Below are 19,192 nucleotides of genomic sequence, written 5' to 3' on the forward strand. Positions count from 1 at the left end.
ACTCCTGTCCTGAGGAAGGGGGGCACAGGGGGGTGACACCACCTGCCCAGGCAAGCAGGGTCACTCTGCTTCTCCCAGGTGCCCTATCCACTGATCCTCATCAGCTCCAGCCATACACAGGAGGGCTGCAGCAATGAAAAGCAGGACAGCTGTGCTGGGTTTGAGCTCCAGCAGCTCCAGCTGTTTTTTCTCTGCCACCACAGCTCATTCCAACCTCTAAGGATCTCTCCTGGAGCACACTCACCTGCTCCTCTTCTCTTCCAAGTCCACCTCCATGTGCTGCAAAGCCAAGCTGCCCCAGTGCCCGAGCCTGGCTCCAAGGCTGGTCCCAGCCTGAGGCTGTGCCAGGCACAGAGACCTCCCTGGGGCTCAGAGGTGGAGGAAGAGCCCAGCAAACCAGGCACAGAGAGGGCAGGGCTGGCTTTGACCTCCCCACTTCTGACAAATCTGACAGCACACCCCTGCTACAAGAGGAGGTCAGACTGCAGACCAAAAGCCCTTCAAACCTAGAAGTTATCTCTAAGGCATGTACAGGGGACAATGCCACAGTTACAGGCCAACCCACAGATCTAAGAAGATCCTACAGCATTTTGCACCTCCACTGAAGCATTCCTAGAGAGACAGCAGTTAAAAGAAGTTGCAAATCTTATTTGCACCATCATTAAAGGGAGGAAAAGGAGATTAAGAAAATAAGATAAGACTAAGTGCTGTTAGCCTCAAGCAAACCTCAAAATTAAGTCCCAAGGTAAGAAGAACAAAGTAATTACCTCCCTGAAAAGCTTTTCAGTTCCCCATGAGGAGAACATTCCCACTCAGGACTGGGTGTGCTCAGGGGAAATGCTCTTTGATGCAGCCAGTGGTACTAAGGTAGGGCAGAGCAAGCCCACTGCAAACCCTCCACAGCCTCATGATGCTCACAGTTCCAGCTGCCATGCTTCCCCAGGTCAGGGAAGGGATTCACAGGGACTTTCCCTTCTGATAGCAGCAGCTCCTGGAACCCTGCTGGATGCAGCCTGCCCAGAGGCCCTGGGCAAGGGTATAGAGAGTCACCAGTTAGTGATGAGACTTTTAGGCAAGTTATGTCATAAGTGCAGCCAAGAATGTCTCTGCCTGGAGGGTAAATCCATCCAGTGACCTTCTTGAGTCACTGCCTGCTGACTCACTCACTTGGGCAGCCTGAGCTGAGTTGTAGGCAAGGAGATGTCATGGTGACAAGGACTCAGTGACTGTCCCCTAACACAGGAGTCTTACAGGTTTCTCCAGGATGGCAGGAGCTTGTTTGCAAGAGCAATCAGCCCCCCTGTGGTCTTCTGCACTCACTCCCACCTCCTCATGCCACAGGCCATCATCACACGGGCAGGGACTTGCTCTGCTCTCGTGCCAGGACAGCTCCCAGCACGAGCGAGGGAAGTGGAGTCACTGTTCAATGTGCCAAGGAGTCAAGTGGACAGGAGCAAAAGGCCACAATGCAGCACAAAGCAGAGAACTCAGAGCCAAACCAGCAGCCGGCCCCCAGGCACCACCCCCTGAGCTGCAGCAGGGCAGCCTGGGCCCCAGCTGCCACATGAGCCACATCTCCCTGGCACCTGCAGGGCACACGGTGCCACCTGGGCTGCTCTGCCCTCTGCCATCACTGCCTCAGCCCCAGCCAGCAGGGCACAGGGATGCAAGGCTGGGCCAGCTCCTTCCCCCTCACAAACACAAAGATCTCTTCACAGGAGCCATGTGAAAAGGTCAGTGTCAGTGCTTGCTCTGGGAGCAACACACAGGGTCAGAGCTCTAATATTAGAGCACAGATGATGACAGGGAAGCAGGGAAGGAACAATGAAAGAACCATATAAATAGCAGCATTGTCCTTACTGGGTTTCACAGGGCATCTGATGTCAAATAGGATCGTTCACTTAGAGATGAAGTCTCTAATTGATTCCCATCTGACAGTTTCTTATCCAGCACTTGTTCACCGGCCAAACAAGCTGAGTAAATATGCTTTGTTCTACCATTAAAGCCAGTGACAAATCATTGGCTTGCAACAAACCCAGTGTAAACAGCATCCTTCCTCCCGGGCCAGATCTCCTCCTATTCCCCTGGCACCCTCCCACTGCTGCACTTGGATGCTCTGCCAGCCCCTTCCTGGCATGGGGTAAAGACCTGAGTGATGGGGACCAGCACACACTTGGCTTTGGGAACAGATTTGCTCTCTCAAGGGGGTTTGGGCTCCAAAACACCTCTGCAGATCTCAAGTGAAACCTGCTGCAGCCCAGAACATGCATTTAAAAACAGAGACATCCAATCTACAGCCTAGAAACAAGAGTCCTTACAGGAGGCAGACCCTGATCTGAGTAGAGCCAGTTTAGCCTGGCAGTGCCACAGACACATTTTATGGTCAAGCAGAGTTCAAGACAGACTGGAGACGTTCTTGCCCTAGACACGTTTGTCCTGACCTTTGGAGTGTCCCCAGAAGATTTCAGCACCCCAAAGACCATCAGTAACTGCCAGTTTTTCTGCTTTTTTTCTCCAAAAAAAGCTGCTTAGGGAGAATAGAGGAGCCTGGGTGCCCCATGGTCCATTCCTGGCATCCACAACTATGGGATGAGGTATGACAGTGGATATATCCCAGGTGAGTCCTTTTTGGATCCATCTATAGACCTGCTGGCCAAGATTGTGCCTAGTGGCTTCCAAATGAGCCACCTGCCTCCCCAGCACAAGGTGCAGGCACTTGTTACCTGCTCAGGGAGCAGCACCTCCCTTCATCCATTTTCCATTAACTACCCCTGAGTTTTACTGCCAACTTCTGGGTCTTGTATAGAGAAATGAGGTAAGCAACGGTTACACCTTCCTCTGACTCAGAGCCTTCATGATTTTGTAAGCCTGGACCAGGTTTTCATTCCATTTTCATTCAATCAAAGCACATTCTATTTCACTCCTGTTTCCAGGCTGCTGATGGAGCCCCCACACCAGTCCTGAGGTGTTACCACCACAGACTTCTCCATCCTTAACACTCCAAAGGTGACACACAGCTGACCCTTTGCCTTCTATAACCCAACTCCTTTCCAGCACCTGAAAGACCCTTCTTAGAAACAGAGTTGTTAAGGTTGGAAAGGACATTTAAGATCACCAAACCCAACCACCCACCGAGCATCACCACCATGTTCACCTCATCTTTGTGTGCTGGAGCACCAGCAGTGAGAAACAGCTGAGCTAAATCCTGCAGGGCCACATGGGGCCAAGGGTGCTGCTCACCCAAGAGAGCATCTTTCCAGGTGCATCCCACCACCCAGACAGCACCTGGACCATCAGCACACACCAGGCTTCACAGAAAAGCCAGCTGGTGGCACCTGAGGGAGTGCTGAACACATTGTACCTCCTGGTGTCCAGGCTCAGGCTCAGAGTCTCTCAATTCTTCCATGCTGGAGGTGCAGCATCCTTCAGTGCAAAGCTCCTGGCTCACTCTCCGGCTGCTGTGACCAACAGCAAAGCCACAGTTTGGGCAAACAGCCATCATCCACACCAACAGGAGAGCAGCCCAGCAAATGACACAAACCCCGCTGGCTCAGGTCATGCCTGAGCATCACTGCAGCAGCAGCTTCACCAGGAGGTTTTGCCTAAACACCCTGGGATCCCAGGGTAAGCTACATCTTTGCTTCTCGACATTTGCTAAACCTCAAATGGAGGAAATCCAAAGAAAGGGAAAAAAAACCTCAATATTTTTCAAACAGATGATTGCTGAGAGCTAGAGAGACCTTGTGGTTTTGTGAAGGGGCCACTCAAAGTATATATTGCTTTTCAAACCCAGATGAGAACCACTGCCAAAACAAGAGTCTTTTTTTAATTTTGGGCCCAGTGAGGAATAGGGACTAGTGAGTGAGGGTAGAAATTTAGTGCACATATTTGCTGTAAGGGCCAAAGTCCTACCTTAAAAGGTGCCTGTCAAGGGACACATCTGAAAACTTGTGAGGAAGCAAAAGTATAAAATTCTACCTGAGCCCTACTCTAGGATGTTTCCTAAGTGTTGACCTTAGTGCTGAAGTTTGGAATTTTCCTAAGCAAAGCTGGAATCACATGTTCATCACCCAACTCCAGAGGAAGAGGAGCTGAGAGCCCCAGCTCCAGCCCAGCAGGAAGGAATGGCTCTAACCAGCCAGGATGAACAGGACCCCTGGAGTTGCACACAGAGGATCTGTTTTCTTCCCAAATCCACTGACAAACGCTCTGACCAGGGCACCCCCAGGTTGTGCCAGACCCATGCCCTCAGCAAAACCTCATGAGAGAGTGCCACAGCCACCACTCTGAAGGCAGCCAAAAGGTCATCCTGCAGGAGTGACTCCCAGCCCCCTGCTCTGGAGGACTGCAATGCTCTGTCGCTTGAAAACATTGTTGTCATCATCTGGGAAACAGAGGAATAATATAATCACATGTTTCTGATATCTCTGTTTACAACTAAATTTCCAAGTCCTCCCCAGAAAACATCTCTTGGGAACATTTCTGTAAGCATAGCTTAGCTGGAAAACCTTGGGCTCTGGCTCGGAGATTACAGCAAATCCATCTCACGTGGCTCACAGTGAATTGGGAACAAGTGACAGCTTGGGGCTCAGCTGAGAGCTCAAACAGGAGAAGGGGAGAGAAAGTGGGAACATCCTCAGATACACTTAGCTGGTCACAGACTCCTGGTTTAGCACATCCTGAGCTCATTTTTTACATACGTGGCAAATATTCCAGGTCAAAAACCACTCAAGTCTATGGCAAGACCTTCCCCCTCAACTCTGCTGCCACTGGACTTGGCCTCAGGCAATTCCTCTGATTATGCCAAACCAAGTTACTCACACTTAAGCCCTTATTCCAGGATCAGAATTGTCTGATCTGCTGCAATTGTCACTTCTGCAGGAGAATTCCTAGTTACGTTTGAATTTTAATGTCCCAACAAAAAGGAGAGTCTGTGATCCTTTAAGTAGTGTTGCCTACTCAGGGTTTGAAGGATACTCTTCCATGTTTCCAGTATGGGTGGAGGTAAGATTTACAGTGTCCCTAAACTGTCCACTTCCCTGCCTTTAAATGCCTGGGATTTATGAATGATGCAGCACATAACTGCACCCCAAACCTCCATCCCTCAGAACCCTCACAGCTTGGGAACTCCCCATCTCACCCCACCTGCTTGGGGTAGATGTGGAAACATTTCTTCCAAGTCTCCAAAAGGTGGAAGGGAGTTCACAGTAGCTGATGTGTCAGTCAGTGAACAACAGCACTGAAACCCAAAATCCTTGGGCTCCAACTTGAGGTGCTCCTAGGGGTTGGAAGCAGCACCCTCAGACCCATGGTGAGCCAGCACCTCACCTGCCCCTCCAGCCAACACTGTCAAGTATGGGCCTTTCTCCTATGCTGTCCATGACAGAGAAGAAAACTTGACTTCCAAACACCTTGTACCATCCCTGCCCTAGGGAATGGGTCTCTCCTGTACCACATCATGCCACCCTCTATATGGACACATTCCTACTAACTCCTCCATATTTCTACTCACTATTTCTCTCCAATCAGGCCCAAAGGATAGTCCAGAAGGACAGAAGTCCCTGCACAAGGTCCCAAAGCACTTGGCCAAGCCATGGGATTCAGTGGACTCCACACAGGGCTGCAGTATCAGCCCCTGGGCAGAGGGTTTAGAGCCCATTGCCTGTGCCCACCTCCACCCTGGGCAGATCCTGGTGCCAGGCACACTGAGAGAGTCACAGGTGTGAGGCACAGGACTGGCAGAGGTGACAGGGCCCCGAATTCCCTGGCTGTGAAAGATCAGCCTTGCCCCTCTGCCAAGCAGTTCAAGATCTGAACCTGAAAAGCAGAGCAATAAAGGACCACAGGTAACATGAAACCTCAAGTTTCACCCAGCTCTCTTCCCAGGGAACTGCAAATATTTGCAGTGTTTTATCCAATATCCCTCTGTGTTTGCCCAGTGCCCAAAGATAAATGAACAGGTCACGTACACTTAAGATATAAAGATTTTATAAGACTTCAGCACAAACACCAGCGAGGCACTGTTGCCACAAGGAAACAATTGGCATCTGTGGGCAGCCAGGGACCCAGAGTGCCAGTGCCACGATGGCCCCCTTGCCAGCCCCAGGGATGGATGTTCAGATCACATTCACCAGTTTGTCCATGTCAATGCCCACTGTCCCCACAGGCCAGCAGAAGCCACCCCAGAGGACTGAGCCAGCAAGGGCACAGCCATGGCTGGAGATGAGTGCACTTTCAGGAGGTAAGATTTGCTGCAAGCACCTCTGGGAGCCTCTTCCAAAACCTCCCCAAATGCCAGATGACAGCATGTTCTTGAGCTTTTTGCACTGAAGATGACACAAGGGGTTGTGACCCTCATGTTCAGTTTGTGTGGCAGCACCCCAGAGCCAGGTCTGTATCTCCACACAGGCAGGCAATGCATCACCAACAGCAAAATCTATTCCCTCTACATGCTCCTCTTTCTGCTCTGTTTCTCCTAGAAATGCTCCTGACCAATCCTAGGAGCCCAATTTCCAAGCTTTGGCTCCCTCTCCCCTACAGCCTGTTTTCAATCATGTGTTAAAAGGGCAAGTAATGCAGAAACAAATCTGCACTAAAGGTCAGCAGCTTCCCCCACCCTGCAAGGCTGAAGAAAAGCCCCTCTGGCTCCAGCAGAGCAGAATCCCTGATCCAGCCCCAGCCATCTCTCCCTCCCCCACCTCAGGCCCTAAACAGTTGGGCAAGGCCAGGACCAGATGAGTTATGGCCAGGAACTGGGTGCTACCAGCCCTTGTCATAGCCACACTGGGAGATGTCACTCCAGAACATCACCACTACAGTTCTGAACAGAACATCATCTCTACAGTTCTGTTTCTCTATTTTCCTGGACATTGTGAGCTCCCAAAACTGCTCAACAGCATCACACCAGCACCAGCACTCTGCGCTGGTCCAGCCTCACCTGGAGTCCTGGGGGCAAGTTTTGGGTGCCAGAATATCAGAAGGACCTAAACAGGAAAAAAAATCCAAAGAAGGGACATGAGGATGGTGAAGGGTCTGGAGAGGTCATAGGAGGAACAGCTGAGGGCTTCTTCAGCCTGCAGGAGACTGAGGTCAGACTTCATCAGGGTCTGCAGCTTCCTCTCAAGGGGGCAGCTCCAATCTCTGCTCTCTGTGACCAAGGACAAGACCCAGGGAATGGCTGGAGCTGTGCCAGGGCAGGTTTAGGTTGGAGATCAGGAAAGGTTCTTCCCCCAGAGGGTGCTGGCACTGCCCAGGCTCCCCAGGGAATGGGCACAGCCCCGAGGCTGCCAGAGCTCCAGGAGCCTTTGGACAGCGCTGCCAGGGATGCCCAGGGTGGGATTGTTGGGGTGTCTGTGCAGGGCCAGGAGCTGGGCTGGATGATCCAGGATTGGATGATGTGCCCAGTCCATCTAGAGTGCTTTGTTGAAGAAGCAGCTGCTCTGGCAGCCCCTTTCAGCATCTCTTTCCCCCTCCTGCAAGATCTCTGCTACACGGGCAGCAGCCATCACTGTCATTTCAGAGACAACAACTGACCACAAAAATAAAGAGCAAGAGCACTGCTGCCAACCCTTCTGCTTCTCCAAATCCCCCTTGTGGGCTGAGGAAATAACAAGTTCACCCTTAAGGCCTGCCCTTCCCCCCAGTAAATTTGCTCTTCCTAGACAGAAACCCCTCAATCCCAGGTAACACATCTGTCAGATTGAGGCAGAAAACAGGAAAGCTGGATGGTGACCATGGTGAAGCCCCTGCCAGTCCCTGCACTGTGAGATAAGGAGCTGGGAACAGAACAACCAAAGCTTCCCACCAGAGCAGGGGACTGCTGGGAGCAGGGCCATCGACATCAATCCGGAAGGGCAGGCTTGGATCTGGATTCAGAGACACCCATGGGTCCCCACATCTTGGGAGCACACAGGGAAAGGAAGCTGGGCTATTTTTTCCCCCCTTCTCAGAAGATTTGGCTTCATCTGAAGTCAGCCTCACAAGGTCAATGCTCTGGCAGGGACTGGGAAACTTCCGAGATGATGTCTGTTGTTTTAATTTTGTAACATTGCAGGACTGGCTCAAATAATAAGTCCAGTTGTTCTCTGGGTACTCAGCCCCAGAAGCTGGGAGTAGATTGAAGACCCCATCAATTCCAAAAGAGGAAAGAGTCAGCAAAATGCTGCAGCACTCAGACACCCATGAGTTTCTGCGGCCGCATGGGATCCCCCCAAGTGTGCTGAGGAGGTGCTGGAAGAACTCACTGAAGCACTTTCCATCATTTACCAGCAGTCCCGGCTTACTCAGCTGCCTGGAGGTGCCAGTGTGATGCCCATCCACAGGAAGGGCTGGAAGAAGAATCTGGGGAACTGCAGGACTGCCAGTGTGACCTCAGTGCAGGGGAAGTTCATGGAGCAGATCATCTCGGGGCAAGCACGTGGCACCTTCAGGACAGCCAGGGAATCAGGGCCAGCCAGCACAGGCTCAGGAAAGGCAGGGCCTGCTTGAGCAACCTGGCCTCCTTCTGTGCCAGGGTGATCCCTTCAGCTGATGGGTAAAAAAAGTGTGTAGATGCATCTACCTGGACTTCAGTAAAGCCTTTGTTACCCACAGCATTCTCCTGGGGAAGGTGGCTGTTCATGGCTTGGACAGGGGCACTGCTCGCTGGGTGAAAAATGGGCTGGAAGGCCAGGCCCAGAGGGGTGGGGAACAAAGATCCATCCAGCTGGCAGCCAGTCACCAGTGGTGCTCCCAGGGCTCAGTGATGAGGGCAGGTCTCTTCGAGATCTTTGATGAGCTGGCCAAGAGGGTCCAGGGCACCCTCAGATCACAGGTGACACCAATTTGGGCAGGGTATTGATCTGCTGGAGGGCAAGAACACTCTGCAGAGGGATCTGGACAGGCTGCATCCACGGGCCAACACCCTTCCATGAAGATCCAACAAGGTTTAGTGCCTGGTCCTGCATTTGGGTCACAACAACCCCATGGGACGCTCTGAGACTGGAACACAGTGACTGGAACGTGCCCAGTGGGGAAGGCCTTGGGGGTGCTGCTCAAATGGTGCAGCTGAATGAGACAGGTGTGCCCAAGTGGGCAAGAAGGACAGTGGTAGCTGGCTCACACCAGTTCCAGTGTGGCCAGAGACCCAGGGCAGTGACCATTCCCCTGCACTGGGCACTGCTGAGGCACCGCAGGTCCTGGGGTCACGCGTGACCTGCCTGTGCTCCCTGGGTGCTGCAGCAGGGAGCTTTACACAAGAAAAGACTGCCCAGGAAAGATGAAGCTCTGTTCAAACACACAACCACAAACTCAAATTACCATCTCCAAAGGCAAGCCCAAAGCCACAAGATGAGTTTTGTCCCCAGAACTCCCTCCAAGATGAAATAATACAGTATCTTGCACTAAACCTGTGGATCCTGCTGCATTTCCCCCTTGCAGTGGCAGCAGCAGAGCCCCCTCAGTGCACACCCACATACAGAGACCAGACCAGCTTCACCACCCTTGTGGCTCAGGGTGTATTTGCACACTTTTATCACATTATGTATGTTTACCCGATTCATTTCACTACAATGGGAGAAGAGCTGGAAAGCTATATTAAGCTGCAGAGGCAAGAGTGTTAAAAAAAGATCAAAGGTCCGTCATTTAAAATTAATTAATTCAAGCTTGAACTATTAACATAAATTAAAAATTCAAACCACATACAAGAATATACCCCTTTCCAAGTAATTTTCAAGAACCTCTAGTGCTGCAAGATAAGGTAATGGCACATTCCATTAATTTGCAGGATGCACAGCAGTGGTTAACCTCCACTTAATTAGAACTAATTGTAATTTTGTGGGAATAGGGCAAGCACACATTGTAAGAGATCCTCTTGACATTACACCTCACAGGGAGAGAACAGAGCTCTTTATGCCACCTCTCCCCCTCTCCCTACACACACATTATCCATCTGCAGCCCCCATACAGGCTCAGCTGGAAGAGCAGAGGCATTTCACACAGGGCCACGGCTACCAAGGCAATAGACAGAAGAAAGCACAGGATTTCACTTCCACAGCATCCCTGCTATGGGCAAAGGAAAGGCACACAGACACTTAAACACCAGAGTCACTGGAGGAAGGGCTGCAGAGAGCTGAAGCAGCAGCAGCCCATGTCAAACAACATGCAAAGAGCACACAAAGTCATGGAGGAACACCAGCACTGAACCCCGATGGAGTTGTGCCACAGGCTGCAAGATGTGACATCGTGAGAGGATGTGGGAAGGCTCAGCCCTTCCAAGCAGCCTGTACAGCAGGGTGAAACCCCCCTGCCCAGCTCCCTCCCACCCAACAAGGCTTGGAGCCAAACCTGCATCTGCCAGGGGGGCCAGGATGGGTCACAGTGTGAGCCCTCAGCTGTCCCACCCACAGCCCTTCTGTTCTGCCCTTCCAAGCTCACTGCTCCTTGAGCACAAGGGAAATCCCCTCCTCAGCAGCCTCACCCTGTGTCCTCACCCACCAAACCAGTCCTGGCCAGGAGCCAGCACCTGAGTTGGAGCCTGGGAAGGCTCCTGGCACCATCGTGTGCCTCCAGCTTCACCACCAGCCCTGCTCGAGCCTTCCCCCACCAGCTCTGCCTCCTCCCCAGCCTGGCCCAGCTCCCAGAACAGCTCCATGCACACTTCTGCTCTAACCTATACAAAAAAACCCACACTGTGGGATGGCCTCCAGCGCCATGAACCCAAATTGATGCAAACCATAATTCAAAGGAGTTAAAGACATCCACCCTAAAATTTTTTTAATTTGCCTAAATCTTCTTAAAAGACTCCAATTCCTGTTCCACCTGAAGCTTCTCTGCAAGTGGAAGGAATTGCTGCAGGGTCACAGGGGCTGCACTTCTTCCACCCGGGCCAATGCCACCCCTGAAGCTGCCAGGAGCCATGGGGACACCCAGGCCTGCCTTCCCTGGGGACTGACACCCATCTGAGACCCAAAGCAGCAGCACAGCCTGTGTTCACAGGACACAGCTGCTTTCACTCACACCCAGGGGAGGGAGGGAAGGACCAGAGCCTAGAAACCAGAGATCCCTCTCTGTGGCAGCTATGTTAAAGGTGCCCACAGAAGGCACTGGAATGAGATGAACTTTAAGGTCCATTCCTGCTCAGACCAGCAGTGACCTCCCCATGTGTGCACTGCCAGCCCAGGCACTGTGCCCTGCACGCAGCACATGAGCCCCTTGGCTTTTTACCACCTTCAACCTGAACTCCTCACCTCCAGCACCGCTGAGGACACCTCCTGCCACCACCAAGCCAAGCAAAGCAGTGACTTCATCGCAGCTTCCTTCACCTAAATTGTCTCAGGAGACCCTGGTGCTGCTTTCCACCGGGCGCAGCATCCTCCCCACGCAGCTGCACGCCCCCGCTTCCTTCCTCTGCCTCACATCACCTCCCTCGGCCTGCCTTTAACCTCCAGCTCGCCTGTGTGCTCCAGGACAGCCAAACCAGCCAGGGACCGGGACCTCTCCCCGGGCTCCTCCTCTCCAGTGCTTCCACACACAACAAAAAGCTTCCAGAGGCTCCTCAGGGTCAATGGGGCTGATCAAGAGCCAAGCTGAGCTCCCGGGGAGAACAGGCAGGGCAGGATCCTCACCAGCTCAGGTTCAAGCCCAAGAACAGGGAGCAGTAGCATCAGCACTCTCTGCCCTGAGCTTAGAAACTTCTCTGAGGATCAGGCAGAGGCACATTTGCACCCAAACCGCTCTGTCCATCCCCCAAAAAACATGGGATGGCATCAGCATGCCAAGGTGGCGAAGCACAATCAGCCAAGGAAGGAAAATGCCCGCAACACGAACAAAAACCTGGAAATATTTTGGAAAGAGATATTTTCATTCTGTTTTTCTGTGAGGCACAGCAAAAAAAAGGTGCTTGAAATAATTTTATTTAAAGCTTTTTGAAGCACCACGTTGCTCAGCCAGCTCCACTAGACAGACACTTCCCAGCACCATCCCCAGCAAGCTGATGACATTCCTGAGGGTTCCTCTGGCTGTGGCCAGGGCCCAGAAAGTACAATTAGCAAACCTAGTTTAAAAACAATAGCACATTGCTTTCAGACTCATCTGGTTGCTTTTACCAAGCCTGTGTTCCCAGCCCTAAAATAATCTATCAACAAAAGTGCTTCCATTGATTTGGAGGGACTTCAGCTCAGCACACAAACTGCAACATCCACCTACCCTCTCACAAGCCAGCACTGCAGGCCAAAACTGTTCTTGAGATCATGCTTTTGTCCTCAAAACACTCCCCATGTTTCAGCCAGGCTGCTATCCCTCACAGAGCCATGGAATGGTGGGAAGGGACCTTTAGGACCATCTCATTCCACTCCTGCCATGGGCAGGGACACCTTCCACTGTCCCAGGCTGCTCCCAGCCCTGCCCAGCCTGGCCTTGGGCACTGCCAGGGATCCAGGGGCAGCCCCAGTTGCTCTGGGCACCCTGTGCCAGGGCCTGCCCACCCTCACAGGGAACAATTCCTAATTCCCAATATCCCATCCAGCCCTGCCCTCTGGCAGTGGCAGCCATTCCCTGTGTCCTGTCCCTCCATCCCTTGTCCCCAGTCCCTCTCCAGCTCTCCTGGAGCCCCTTCAGGCCCTGCAAGGGGCTCTGAGCTCTCCCTGGAGCTGTCTGTTCTCCAGACTGAGAATCCCCAGTTCTATCAGCACTTGGGATGCTCCTTAAGAGCAGAAGGGGCACAGTTTCAATCAACCCAAAACAGACCACAGCATCACACACGGTGCTTGTGACTTCATATTTTCTAATTTTTTAGGTTTGATAAGTTTGAACAGCTCTATTTCTCCCTTAATTGGTGCAATTGTTTTTAACCCTGATCCTGGAGCCACGTTGCCATGGCTACCCTGCACAAGCCTGGGCGAGCGAGGTGTATTTTTAGAATTGCCAAAATACACATCTCTAACAGAGCTTTTCTGGACAGAGCTCTCCGTGTTCCATGACAGAGGAATTAAGGCATTCAATGGAATTAAAATGTGGGAAATTCAAAACAGATTAAGAGAGAGGCCCACGGTGCAGCTGGTGCATGGCACAGGGTGGCGCCTGGGGCAGGGCTGGGGCTGCAGCCTCCCCAGGACACCGTGGGACAGCCCAGTGACCATGTGCTGCCATGGATGGACGTGGGCTCTGTGGGTCAGCAGGGAAGAGCTGCTTAGGGCCCATAGGGCTGTGCCTTAGGAAAGCTGATGAGCCTGAGGAGAGCTCAAGGCTGGGGGACAGACAAACACAGGTGACATTGTGGTGGCTGGCAACAGACCACCTGCTCATGGCACAGCAGTTGAGACATTCTGCAAATGGCAGTGGTCCCCTGTTTGCAGATCCTGATCCTCACCCAGATATGTGCTGGAGGAACACCCCAGTGGGACTCAGGTGGCATCTGGGGAGCACTGGTGACAGCTCCCTAACACAGGAGAGAGGGACAGCGGGAAAAGACTCTGCTGGGCCTCACTGTCAATGAGGAAGGACTGGTCAGGGATGTGAAGGCCTTGAGCAGGCAGTGCCCACAGGTGGGGGGGACACTGATGGAGCAGCAGCCCCAGCAAGGCCCCTGTGAATTCCTGACAAGGGACACTTGGCTCGTCGTGGCCCTGCAAACCCTGAGGTGCAGAGATGCAGCCCTCAGACTGCCCCAGCTCCAACACTCCTGGCACCCCTCCAAGAGAGTCCCTGCCCAGCAGCAGCTCCCTCAGCTTCAGGGGAGAAAACACAGCTGAACTGAGCCAGAAGGAAATACGAGGAAGGAAATGGAAAGTGTAACAAAGATTAACACCATTTTCACTGAAGTCAGCAAGTGGATTAAGGGGAGGGAAGGCTGGGGGCTCCAGCATAAACATGCCCTTTAGCAGGAATGAACCACTTAAAAGAAGCTGCTGAGCTGTGGCACTGTGAGCTGACCCAGGTTCCTGCAAGGACCCATCAGGGACAAGGGAGAGCACAACCAGGAGGAGGCCACAGTGACAGCAAGAGCCATTCCCTGCTCCAACCCTGTGATGCTGCAGCTCTGCTGTCCCTGCACTGCACTCCCAGGGAGCTGCCAGGCAGAGGCTGGAGAGGAACCAAAGAACCTTTCACCTCCAGCATGGCTGGGACGGTTGAGCTCAGCCTGATTTTTGATCAGAAGCTGCACTCAGACTCAGCTCACAGGTACAGGACTAGAGAGAGAGACCGAGGGCAGAGCAGGTCCTGAGGTGTCTCAGCCCACCCTGAGTGAGGCACAGGAGAGGGTCTCCATCAGCACAGCTCTGCTCTTGCTGGGCAGCAGCTGCACATGCAAAAGCCACATGCACAACCATCCCACCTGTAAGGGAAGGCATGGCCTGCTGACAGCCATCCCTCCTGAGCCAGGGCACCACCACAGCAGCGGCTCTCAGCACCCTGTCCACCCTCCCTGGTGGCCACAGGCTGTCTTTTCAGGAACACACCAATGACATTAGGAAACACAAAACAAAAAATAAAGAGAAGATTCTAGAGGTGCAAATACCCAGGAGCAAATCTTCTGGTTTACAGAGGAGCTGTATTTGAGAGCTCCTAGGGTCTTGAAAATTTGCATAGACTAGAGAAAAGAATAGTTCAGAGAGACATTTATATGCTGTAAGTCAAATAGAATCATAAACATGAAGACAACAGCAGAGTCCAAAGATGTTCCTGCTGCTAATGCCTCTCTGAATCCCCCTGCAGCCACTCTTTCCACAGGAGCCATGCTATGGACCATGACTGTTCCTGGCTGAAGCTGGGCTCTGCCACCATCACTCCAGGGGCACTGTGCAGCTGGAAAGATGCCCTCTCAAAAATCATCTGCACAATTCATTTTAGAGTCAGAGCAGTCTGCCAGCAGCTCTAGTCATGCTGTCCCATCCCTTTCACAAGGACATGAGTAATTATTGAGCACTCTAGCCACTAAAACTGATTAGAGCAAAACAAACTAATTTTGTTGCAAGGCAATGCTGTGACCTCGTTAACGATGGTAGTAATGGGCTAACAATATTTCTCCCTTACACAGTGATGTCTTTCATTAGCGCTCAAGCTGTTTTGTAAAGGAGCTTAGTACATTCCTATAAACTCATTTGCATAGGAGGAAACCCAAGCCAACACCCGCATATCCAGAGGCTGCTTCCTGGGAAGCAATCTGGATTGAGAGCATGCAGAAACATCACCCTGCAGCCAGGAACAATAACCCGAGGTGCAGGGCCGGTGTGGGGGCAGCCCTGCCTTCCCTGCCTCTTCAAAGCAGGCACTAGGTCAAGCTGCTACATCCCAGCCAGAGCAGATCCCTGCCAGACCTGCACAGCAGGTTTGCTCCTCCTGCATCACAAACCTACAGCTCTCATCTCGTCCTTGTGAATGAAGAGAACAACTCTGGGCATCCAAACTCACCGTGAGGGTCACACAGATGGACGCATTCCACACCACAGTTATTGACCTCCGTGTGTGTGGAGCTGGCCAGCAGCTCCTTAAAGCTCTCACACCACCCCTCTTAGAAGGCATTAGCCATTAAACAGAGCTACAGCTGCCCTCCAGCCAGTCTGATGTCCTGCATGAGGCACAGGCACACCAAACAAGGATCCTTCCCAAGAACTTCCATGAAGAGCCACCTTTTCAAATTATGCTTTCCCCTTCATCTTTTGTGTACTTACAGACACGCCAGGGACATTCAGCATGTACCAGCTTCAGAGCAAGCTGCCCCAGCAAGGGCATCTCTCCTCATGCCCGAGAAAGAGAAGCTGGGATCTGTCAGGTTCAGCAGAGGGAACAGCCCCTTCCTGAGGGCTGGGACAAGGATCCTGCTGCTCCAGGAGTGGCTGGGATCCCAGCGGGCAGCAGGAGACAGACTGGGAGGGCTTAAACACTTCTCACTCAGAATCACCGGCAGTCAGGGCCTGATTTAACCCTGCCCCTGTCACAGAGTCACCTGCTCACGGGGCTGTGCTTCAGCACCGCAGGCACCACACAGCTCCCACTCCAAGGCCAAGCCGAAATTTCCCCTACACTTGGAACAGCAGGGACAACAAGACCTCAAGACAGTGCTCCCACACAACACCCCCATCCCCCAGCCTGCCTTTCCCTCTGCCCTGTAGCCAAAAGCCTCGGGGCATTTCTAATCACTAATTAACAAGATCTTACAGCTCTGCTTTTGAGGAGGGCTGGGAAATCACCTCTCCCTATCTCAAAGATAAGGAAAAGCCCAGCACAAAAGGAGATGATGCTCTTTGAGGTCCCCACAGGCTTGTCTGGAGTTCAGCAGCTCAACCCCCCTGGCCTTGCAGGGCTGCACCAGGAGTGCTGCCTGCACCTGCTGAGAGGTGACAGGGTTTGTGGCCATGTGCTTTACAGTTCCCAGCCAAGGCTCACACATAGGTTAAATGCATTTAAAGAAAGGATTAGTCCACTTACCCCTCTGCACTGTTAGAAAGGGATGTTTGTGCAGCAAAACAGCAAAGAGATTCGATCTAAGGAGCTCAATCACAGCCAGAGGGCAACTGCTCTGTTACCACTGAGCCAGCACAGCACTGTGTGGCAGGGGGGAGCTTCACCTGAGCTCACATCCCAGGGACTTCTGGGCTCTTATGCAGCTCACACATTCTTAGCACTCCATGAAATACTAAAAGCAAGACAGGCAGCTGCCCTGCCCGACTCTTACCACTTGCAGGCTGACGCGTGCGGGAGCTCTCACGGTGTCACTCGCGATGCTCTGAGAGGCAAAGTCACCCTCTGCCACCTCTGTGCTGCAGACATGGGCACAGAGCACCTCCAAGTGATGTCCCCAGGTGCCTCCTGTAAAGAAACACAACCAAAACTGGGCGTTAGACTGGTTACACATGCCCAGAACCAGGCTGGGTACTGGCACCAGGGCAATGTGCAGGCACACAAAGAACATTCTATAACCATGGGGAAAATGGGCAAGTTCTTGAGCCAAGTAGGTTTCTGCCTCTCTTTTGGAAGAAGGCTTATAAATGCTAATCCCAAAGCACCCAGAACAGGGACAACCCAGCACTACATCCCTGGCAAGCTAGAAGAACAGCAAGGGGAGAGATGGCAGCTCAGAGGCAGCTGCCTCAATGCACACAGAGCAGCACTGGAGCTGCCAGAACACTGCTCAGCACAGCAGGATCAGACCCCATTGCCACCACCAGTGGGAACAGCATCACAGGAGCCCTGCAGAAGACCAAGCAGTTCTCAGCCTCCCTCATTTTAGCTTTTTTTTTTTTCCTTCAAGTTACTTTTAAGTCACTGAAATCCCTGTATAAGTCTGGAAACCCTTTTACTTTGGTGTCTCTCCAGGAGCTTCCAAGCCATCAAAAGAAAACAATTCTACCAAATTCTCCCTGCTTCCCTTTTTAACTCCCTGTCATGCAGGCACAAAATCTCTGAGGCAGAGGAGCTCAGCCCAGGACCTGAGCCTTGTTTCACATTAAATTTGGTCTGCCAGACATCCAAAAAAAAAAAAATCACATCAGTCATTCTGCTTCAGAGCTGGTTTCTCAGCATGGAAAATTACATTTCCTACATGTAGCTAATGCATGAAAAGCTTTGAAAGGTCAAAAAATGAAGCCATCAATTTATCACAAAAAGTAACTTCCTATTAAAGCTGCTGAAAGCCTGGACTCCCCGGTGCAAACACTCCACCTAGAGCCAGCTGTGCCAGCCCTGCTTGGCCAGGGCTGCCAGCGCCAGTGGGTGACTCGGCAGTGCCACTAGAGCCACCAAACAGCAGCCACTGCTCTGAAGGGGACCCAAGCAGACTTTTGGTGGTACAACCTCCCCTGATTGTGCAGGAGGTCTCAGCAGAGAGAACCCTCACTCCCAAAGTAAAAAAAAGAAAAAGTACCTGTGCTCTTGCATGGACTTCCCTTTGGACACCATCCTGGAGAGAGGCCACCCATGAGGGGATCCCAGCCAGCAACATCCTGTCCCTTTGTCCTTAGGGACAACATGTGGCTGAGCAAAGCACGGGTGCAATCACAAGGTGTGAAAGCACTGGGATGGCAGCAGAGCTCCCAGACACAATGCCAACACTTCCTTATAGAAGGGAGAGGAGCAAAGGAGCCTGAGGGGCCGAGCCACACAGGATCCTCTCCCAGCCAGCAGCTGAAGGGGAGCAGAGATCACAGTAACTCATTCCACCTGAACATCAGCATCCAGCCCACCCATAACTCTGCCCAGGACAATTCAGTGCCACTGAAATGGCACTGCTGTTCCCCTGCTGTGTCCATCCTCCAGCTCTGTGGTCGTTCCTCATACCTTTCTGCATCCCCAAAAAAAACCAAGCAGTGCCAGCCAAGGCAGGATTTGGTCCCCATGCTCTCATTCTGGCCCAGTGAGACACAGGTCAAGTGTCTCACAGGTGAGTGAGAGACTCCTGCAGCTGAGCAGGACAGGCATGGAATACAGGATCGTGGGGCTGCCCAGGGCCAGGAGCCACAGGGGTTGGCACTTGTCCCTTCCTGCCTTAGGGCTGCAGCAAACAAACAGGCTGTGACATTCCACAGGGCCTCAGCAGGACACAGCATCCCTCACCTGCCACAGCTCACCACAAAGATGTCATTTAACATCTCAACTTCAGAGCTGGGAAAAACTTGAAGCAAGCTGGGAGGGGAGTGCAAGCCCAGCCTGGAGAGGATGCAGGCTGCAAGCAGCAGAAACTCCACGCCAAGCTGAGCACAGCTCTGGCCCTCGCTGCCATCCTGGTGCTGGGAAAGCTGCCAACACACATTTCTCCTTTTGGGACAGAAACAGCCCCACAGGAACAGCTGCCTCAGCACTGCTGCACCTGAGAGCAGCCAGGCCCTGCCAGCAGTGCCCCAAGGCTGCCCCCCATCCTTGCCAGCTCCCGGTGCCAGGAGCCAGGACACGCAGGGCACCTGGCTGCACTCTGGCTCAGCTTCCCACCAGTGCCATCCTCTGCAGCTCTGTCTCCAGACACAGCCTGGGACTCCCCAGGCACTCTGCTGCTGGCTCCAGACACACAGACTCTGCCCCAGCCCTGCTCCTGTGCCATTCCCCCTGCCAGCACTGCTGCACATGGACGGCAGGGATGGGAATTTCTGCAGCTGAGCTCTGTGCAAATGGTGATCATGTGCCCTCTTACCTTAGAGATGACAAGAAGAGTGTTTGCTCTTGAGTTATGACTCGTGGGAGGTAATTGGCATTCCTATTGCCATAATGACCTCATGCTGTAGAG

At 52.6% G+C, this 19,192-nt stretch overlaps 1 protein-coding gene across 1 annotated transcript in view; it reads right to left on the reverse strand.

The window, feature by feature from the left end:
- LOC136563496 (ankyrin repeat and fibronectin type-III domain-containing protein 1-like) overlaps nt 1-16,768 on the reverse strand; it is a 239,083-nt gene extending 222,315 nt beyond the window's left edge. Inside the window, exon 1 of the mRNA XM_066560904.1 lies at nt 16,652-16,768. The gene's annotated coding sequence lies outside the window, so the exon portion shown is untranslated. The remainder of the gene's footprint in view (nt 1-16,651) is intronic.
- Nucleotides 16,769-19,192: the final 2,424 nt, after the last annotated feature.

This window comes from Molothrus aeneus, chromosome 16 (assembly GCF_037042795.1).
Source record: "Molothrus aeneus isolate 106 chromosome 16, BPBGC_Maene_1.0, whole genome shotgun sequence".
Classification (NCBI taxonomy): domain Eukaryota; kingdom Metazoa; phylum Chordata; class Aves; order Passeriformes; family Icteridae; genus Molothrus; species Molothrus aeneus.